Here is an 8,002-nt window from a genome sequence, read left to right on the forward strand (position 1 = left end):
GAGAATTTTTATACAGGTGTCCGATAATGGGATTTGGATGATTATAGATACCTATGCCCGACAATAGACTCTTAAATAAAATAGGTGTGTTGGGTTGTTAGTAGTATTGTAATCTTGACTAATTTTATGGTTAGAAATTAGGGTTAGTCGGGTTAGGTGTATGGTAGGACCAGGTTTGGGGTTAGGGACAGGGTTAGCATTGACATTGTCATTAGCATGCCATGTGTGTATTAACTGTATTTTACTATTTATTTAACTACCAGTAAACTAACACCCTTTTTTTAAAGAAGATTCTATTTTCAGACACCGGTGTAAATATTCTCCCCTAACCCTGCCCAACATAACCCGTAGTAACCCCAATTTGAAGAATTTCTAACCATAAAATTAGTCAAGATTACAAAGTAACAATGCTAGATCTAGATTCTAGATCTACTAGCAACCCAACACACCTATTTTATGGAAATGTCTACTATTAATACTAGATCTATTATTGGACATCGGTACCTAAAAGTCAAAAGAAAATAATAATAAAATCATCCAGATTCTTTTCTAGAATAGTAAGAAGTAAGGGTAATCTATAGTTTTAGGTACGTAAAATCGCCTGCGACTAGTAATGTGAAAAACAGGTGACTCCTTAAATATCGACTAGCGATGTTTCTAACACAACAGATGCAACCAAGCTCATTTAGTATCATTTACTAGATTTCTATAACAGCCATCTTGTTTAAGTTTTTTTTGTAAACCGATAGCGCGAGTATTAGGGGAAACCACTCTATTTTACAAGTGACTGCTGTTTATAATATACTTTATATAGCAAATCTTGCTCGCAAACACTAAATGCTGTTTAGTGTTTAAAGTTAATTTCTGGCCTATATAAAATATTCATATTGATGATTTTGAGATATTTATTAGGCCGATGCTAGCCGGAAAAAGATACATATGCGCAATGGAGAGAAACTACGACTTGCCATCGCGGCGACGTTTTCATTGGCACTGCACATGAGTATGTTTACAACAGCAGAACCCTAACACCTACCCTAATCCTATCCCTAACCCTATCCCTAACCCTAATCCTATCCCTAACCCTAATTCTAACCCTAGCCATAGGTCACTGCGCATGCACAGAGCTATCTTTTGCCGACTAATTGGAGACGTTGGGGAGAAAAATCTTCTTCCGAGTAGTCACTTAGTATTTATTATTTTTTGCCATTGATTTAGAATTTAGGTTTATTATTATTCATTTATCTATTTTATAATATTTGACACAAATATATCACAATTCAATATTCAATATATATTAATATATAGGCGCCTAATATAAATTATATATCCACTGCGGGAGAATGTTTACACCGGTGTCTGAAAATGGAATCTTCTTTAAAAAAGGAGTGTTAGGTTACTGGTAGTTAACTAAATATTAATCATCCTATACTTCTATTAAAAAGCCTTGACAATGAGGTAACTTTTTCGGACATTACTAGATCTAGATCTTAGTAGTTAGGCTTACTAGATCTAGATCTAGATCTAGATCTAGATATCTAGATCTAGTCGCTGGTGATTTTACGTACCTATATATCGATATAGGCTAGAAATTAACTTTAACCTAGTTTAAACAGCAGTGTCTGTGAGGAAGATTTGCTAGATATAAACAGCAGCCATTTGTAAAATAGAGTGGCTTCCCTCTGAATTTCGCGCTATAAGCTTATAAAAATAAAACTTAAACAAGATGGCTGCTATATGGCTATAGTAAATGAGCATGGTTGCATCTGTTGGAAACATCGCTAGTCTTCATTTATTACGGAAAAGCTTCAATTCAATTGTTTAACAGGTACATAAATGTCAATAAATGACACAAGGAAACATGTTTGTATTTTAAAAAAACATAAATCCTCCTCAAAATGTGAAATAATTATTAAAATTTAAGGAGTCACCTGTTTTTCACATTGCAAGTCGCGGGCGATTTTACGTACCTAGATCTAAGTCCTAAAACGATAGATTACCAAATAATCTATTCAATTCTATTCTCTAAGAATCTAAGTATTCTAAGATACTAATAAATAAATAATAAATCACCGCCGTTAATGATATCAAATACCAATATTCTGAAACAAACTTTTAACAACGAGAACGGTGTTCGAATTCCAAAATTTGCTTTTCTGAGTAGCCTAATATTCTAATAATACAGTAATACCTAGGCTAATACTATTAGTAATACTAGTAATAGTACTAATAGGCCTATCTTTTTTAAATATTAGAAACAACGGCCATCTTTAAAAGTTTTATTTAGAGTAATATCCCTTTAGTTTTAGGCCTAATTTCCATTCACATGAAAATGTATTCAGGGCCGGCGCCCTAGGCAGTCTCCTAGGGCGCTATCAATGGAGGGGGGATGGCAAAAATGTGAAATCGCCATTATGAATATAAAATATAACTTGATTATATTATATAAACTATACACAAAAGCGCAGCGATGAATTTCGGTACCCAGGACGAATTAACAATTATGCACCCCTCTTCAATTAGACTTAGATCTATATAATATACAGTGGCGTAGCCAGGATCGTCTCATGGGGGGTTCAAAACTTTCATATAGGCCTATATATATATATATATATATATATATATATATATATATATATATATATACATATACATATATATATATATATATATATCAGGGGCGTAGCGAGGGGGGGGGGCGGGGTGCGGACCGCACCAGGTGACACCATTTAGGGGGGGGGTGACACCAAGGCAAAAAATAGCAAAATATATAGAGAAAAACTCGAGAGGGGGGGGGGGTGCAAATCGAAAGTTTGGGGGGGGGGGGGTGCAAATCGAAAACTTGAGGGGGGGGGGGGGTGCAAATCGAAAGTTTGAGGGGGGGGGGGGAAATCGAAAATTTGAAAGTTTGTCCCTGGGAAGGGTCTCTATGCCTCTGGGGGGAGGGTGACACCATTAAGTGCCGCACCGGGTGACACCCGACCACGCAACGCCACTGATATATATATATATATATATATATATATATATATATATATATATATATATATATATATATATATATATATATATATATATATATATATATATATATATGTAACGAGACTATTTGCCTGTAGTGCCAAATGTTAACGAGTTCTGCTCGACAACGCCAAATGTTACCGAGTCTAACCACTCATTCTACACAACATCGACCACAGTATAGATACTCGAAGATGCAGGTTCGCTATTGATCCTTTTATTACATGAATCAAAGAAATGCTTCACAATAATATAATGAATCAAAAGGAATGCTTCACAATAATAGTCTGAATCAACTGACCCCCAACAGTCCTCACTAGTCTTCACATAACTGAATGCACATGTCTATCGTCCTTCTTAACACAATACGGCTAACCCGTTCAATAACCAACTTGATACTGCCACACTGACTGACTGATCGAGAGAGAGAGAGCCCAGCGAGCTCAGCCGTCGCCTTCCTATATATCCCCTTCGTATTCGTAATCGTATTCGGTTCTATCATAATCGTAATCGTAATCGATTCTAATCGTTGCATCAGAATGTTAATTACGCCGCTTCTGTCGTACAGTCCGATTTAATAAGCCATCTGCATCCTGTCACATCAAAGTTGACAGACCGTATTGCGTTCTTATCGTATCGCTTCCCAAGATACTACGCCTTGGCTTTCTGATCGTTATCAGCCAACACCTGCGTTATTACATCAGTCGTGTCAAAGTTGACAGCGCTGTACTGCGTTCTTATGTCTCTGGTAACTTCCCCTAGTTACATCCACCCCTGCCTTTTTTTGTGTGTTATCAACCACAAACAACGCTTGGCAGGTGCAGTCCTTCAAAGTCAATCGCACCACCGTAAAAAAAAAATTTATTGTTCCACTCACTGTCAATGTCGTCACATTCGTATAAGATTGACCGTTATCCCTATTTCACATATCAAATGTGTCTACATCATCTTCCTCAGACACAAAACAGTTCTAGAATTCACATCCACCTTTTTTCGTTTGGTGCCTTCACCAGTTCACTTTTATGACTTTTTGAACAATCTGTTCTCATACCAGCGCGACCATGAAAGAATTGATGGTTGCTGACAAAAAATTTCGTATTCTTTCTGTCTCTCAAACTTCTCCGCGGACCACTTATCTGATGGTCTACTGTCTCTCTGCTTCTGGGAGGAACGGGATCCTCTTCGTTGCCGTTATCCTCCACTTGTGTATCGCTGTTGTTCTGTTGATGGTGACATGGTTCCGGGATGGGTATGTGAATTTCCGTTATAGTTTCCCTGGGAAGGGTCTCTATGCCTCTGGGGGGAGGGTGACACCATTAAGTGCCGCACCGGGTGACACCCGACCACGCAACGCCACTGATATATATATATATATATATATATATATATATATATATATATATATATATATATATATATATATATATATATATATATATGTAACGAGACTATTTGCCTGTAGTGCCAAATGTTAACGAGTTCTGCTCGACAACGCCAAATGTTACCGAGTCTAACCACTCATTCTACACAACATCGACCACAGTATAGATACTCGAAGATGCAGGTTCGCTATTGATCCTTTTATTACATGAATCAAAGAAATGCTTCACAATAATATAATGAATCAAAAGGAATGCTTCACAATAATAGTCTGAATCAACTGACCCCCAACAGTCCTCACTAGTCTTCACATAACTGAATGCACATGTCTATCGTCCTTCTTAACACAATACGGCTAACCCGTTCAATAACCAACTTGATACTGCCACACTGACTGACTGATCGAGAGAGAGAGAGCCCAGCGAGCTCAGCCGTCGCCTTCCTATATATCCCCTTCGTATTCGTAATCGTATTCGGTTCTATCATAATCGTAATCGTAATCGATTCTAATCGTTGCATCAGAATGTTAATTACGCCGCTTCTGTCGTACAGTCCGATTTAATAAGCCATCTGCATCCTGTCACATCAAAGTTGACAGACCGTATTGCGTTCTTATCGTATCGCTTCCCAAGATACTACGCCTTGGCTTTCTGATCGTTATCAGCCAACACCTGCGTTATTACATCAGTCGTGTCAAAGTTGACAGCGCTGTACTGCGTTCTTATGTCTCTGGTAACTTCCCCTAGTTACATCCACCCCTGCCTTTTTTTGTGTGTTATCAACCACAAACAACGCTTGGCAGGTGCAGTCCTTCAAAGTCAATCGCACCACCGTAAAAAAAAAATTTATTGTTCCACTCACTGTCAATGTCGTCACATTCGTATAAGATTGACCGTTATCCCTATTTCACATATCAAATGTGTCTACATCATCTTCCTCAGACACAAAACAGTTCTAGAATTCACATCCACCTTTTTTCGTTTGGTGCCTTCACCAGTTCACTTTTATGACTTTTTGAACAATCTGTTCTCATACCAGCGCGACCATGAAAGAATTGATGGTTGCTGACAAAAAATTTCGTATTCTTTCTGTCTCTCAAACTTCTCCGCGGACCACTTATCTGATGGTCTACTGTCTCTCTGCTTCTGGGAGGAACGGGATCCTCTTCGTTGCCGTTATCCTCCACTTGTGTATCGCTGTTGTTCTGTTGATGGTGACATGGTTCCGGGATGGGTATGTGAATTTCCGTTATAGTTTCCGGTTCCCTAATTGTCTTGGGTTTCCTTGTGTGTAACTGCTCTTCTTGACTATGACAATATTTCTTTAATTGAGCAATATTCGCCCACCGATCCGGTTTGGTGTGATCGATGGGTCTTATCTTAAAGGGGCCACCTGCTACTTTAGGCATCTCCACGACTTGCCATATCTCCTGTCCCCAGAGGTCGTGGATTTTGTTTCTGCCTAACGGGTGGCTACGCAGTAATACCCTGTCGTTCAGTTTGAGTGGCGGGTCCTTTGTCTGTACCGGCGGTTCCCTTCGCCGTGCTTCATGTTCTAGTCTTTCCTGTACTACCCTGTACATTTCTCTAATTCGTCTCATATGTTCATTCACATATTCCAGTGCAGTGTATGAGCCAGTCATACTCTCCTTTTTTCCTAGGAACAAGTCAAGAGGGAGTCGAGCCTCCCGTCCGAACAGCAACATGTGTGGCGAAAAGCCGGTTGTGGCATGGGGGGTGCAGTTGTATAGATATACCAACTCTGGGAGAAAATCAGGCCAACGTTTTTTTCTGTTCAGGTTCTAGAGTACGCAGCAAATCATGCATGCTGCGGTTGAACCGCTCGCACTGTCCGTTTCCTTTCGGATTAAATGTGGTTGTTCTAGATTTGTTGATCCCGTAGTGGCTGCACAGTTGGTTAATTACTTCTGACTCAAAGGCCCTTTCTTGGTCAGAGTGTAATTGTCTTGGTATGCCATATTTGATGAACCAATGTTCTATTAAGACCTTTGCCACTGTTTTGGCAGTCTGATCTCGTGTGGGCACCGCCACAGTCCATTTGGTGAATACATCAGTCATTACCAACACATGTTCCGTCCCATCCGATGATTGCTCCAACGACGTAAAGTCCATAGCCACAATCTCTAGTGGTTTTGTCGCTAGTAGGTGTCCTGATGGCTGTCTCATTTTGACAACTGGCATTTTCGCATGCTGACACCTCACACAAGCCTCACAATGGCGTTTAACCTCCATTTCCATATTGGGCCAGTAACACCTCCGTCGTAATATTTTGTGCGTCCTGTCCTGACCCTGGTGTCCTGCCCTGTCATGTGCCAACCTTAGCACTTCTTCTCGTAATTGTCCAGGCACCACCACCTGGTGTATTGTCCCATCAATTTGGTCATGAATTCTCCGCATGAGAACACCATCCTTTATACTGAGACGGTCCCACTGACTCAGTATTTTCTTTGTTTCTCGAACAAATTGTTCTCTTTCCCTTCTTCCTGGGAATTTTTGTTCCTGGACGTGTTTCAACAGCGGCTGTAAGCCACTATCCGTTCTCTGGGCATCTCTTATCTCTTTATTATTAAGGCAATTAAAATCACTAATGTCCATATGTCCGGGCTCTGTGGATATGTGCTCCACCCCGGTCTGTCCGTTTTGCATCACTTGCACCCCGTGAGGGATATCTGTTGACGCTCTGACCCCACAAATTCCTGTCAGCGTTTCTTCCTCATCGCCCGGTCTCTCGTACGGATTCCTTGATAAAGCGTCCGCATTGCCATTGGACCGCCCCGGGCGATATTTTATCTCCAGGTCAAAGAGTGCCAATTCTGCTGCCCATCGCTGTTCGATGGATCCCAACTTTGCTGTCTTTAGGTGACTCAAGGGGTTATTGTCAGTGTATACCACACATTTAGCACCTAATAGATAGTCCCTGAATTTTTCAGTCACAGCCCATTTTAATGTCAAAAGTTCTAGTTTCATGGCGCTGTAATTTGTCATGTTCTTCTCTGATTCCTTCAGAGCTCGACTGGCATACGCAATAACCCTGAAACCTTGCTTTTGTTGTTGTGATAGCACAGCTCCCAGACCTTTAGAGCTGGCGTCAATTTCTAGCCGAAATGGTTTGTCAAAGTCCGCGTATCCTAATATCGGCGTCTCTGTCAAAGCCTTTTTCAAGAGCTTAAACGAGTTCAGGCATTCATCAGTCCATAATTCACCTATCAGTTGTGTTTTACCTTTCTTTTTCTCCTTACTGTGTTTCTTTGTCATTTTGTTTACCAAGTCATGCAATGGTGCGGCAATTTTTGCAAAACCAGGTACAAATTTTCTATAATAGGAAGCAAAGCCCAAGAATGATCTGACCTCTACTGTAGTTGTTGGCTGTTTCCATTCTTTAACAGCTGCAATTTTATCTGGGTCAGTGGCGATGCCATCCGACGAAATCACATAACCCAAAAAATGTACCGATTTCAGACCGAAGCCGCATTTGTCTGGGTTCAGCTTTACTCCTATCTCCCTAAGACGGAGAAACACTTGTTCTAATCTTTTTAGATGGTCCTCCCAAGTTTTTGAGTAAACCAGTATATCATCCAAGT

At 40.2% G+C, this 8,002-nt stretch overlaps 1 protein-coding gene across 5 annotated transcripts in view; it reads right to left on the minus strand.

Annotated features, from left to right (window-relative positions):
* Positions 1-2,292, minus strand: part of LOC131938574 (alanyl-tRNA editing protein Aarsd1) — a 42,775-nt gene extending 40,483 nt beyond the window's left edge. The window contains exon 1 of one of the 5 annotated variants that reach the window (XM_059296667.1): positions 2,192-2,292. The gene's annotated coding sequence lies outside the window, so the exon portion shown is untranslated. Of the gene's footprint in view, positions 1-2,113 lie in introns of all 5 variants that reach the window. The other 4 variants (XM_059296665.1, XM_059296668.1, XM_059296666.1 and 1 more) reach the window with 4 other exon arrangements.
* Positions 2,293-8,002: the final 5,710 nt, after the last annotated feature.

This window comes from Physella acuta, unplaced genomic scaffold (assembly GCF_028476545.2).
Source record: "Physella acuta isolate Inbredline_101_S28 unplaced genomic scaffold, ASM2847654v3 ptg000249l, whole genome shotgun sequence".
NCBI lineage: Eukaryota > Metazoa > Mollusca > Gastropoda > Physidae > Physella > Physella acuta.